The sequence below is a fragment of the Myotis davidii genome, unplaced genomic scaffold (genome assembly GCF_000327345.1).
Source record: "Myotis davidii unplaced genomic scaffold, ASM32734v1 scaffold419, whole genome shotgun sequence".
In the NCBI taxonomy this organism is placed as follows: Eukaryota; Metazoa; Chordata; class Mammalia; order Chiroptera; family Vespertilionidae; genus Myotis; species Myotis davidii.
Genome location: NW_006294998.1, coordinates 184,784 through 185,197, shown reverse-complemented (window position 1 = coordinate 185,197; position 414 = coordinate 184,784).

Genomic DNA, 414 nt, shown 5'->3' with positions numbered 1-414 from the left:
ACAGGCCAGAGTGTAGGGAGGCTTGGGGCAACCCAAGCTTCCCTCCTGCCCTGGCTGGGGGTTGAAGGAGAGGCCTGTGGACACAGGAGGCTCTGGTTGCCAGGGCCAGCTGCTGAGGGAGGAGCCTGCAAACAGCCTTCAGCCCTCAGCCCTCACCCAGACTGGCCATGCCACCATCGAGGTGAGGGTCCCCGCTGGGGACATGGCCAGCCTGAAAATGGCCCTCAGCCCCTCACCTAGGTTGGCCAGACCCCCGGCAGGGACCCTCAGCAGGGACCCTCAGCCTATGGGGGCATGACTGGCCTGCAAACTGCCCCAGTCCCTCTCCCAGGCCACCCCGCCCCCCAAGGGAACCCCCACCCTAATCCGGGACACTCTTCAGGGAAAACCAGCTGCCCCCCCCCCCCGTGCACC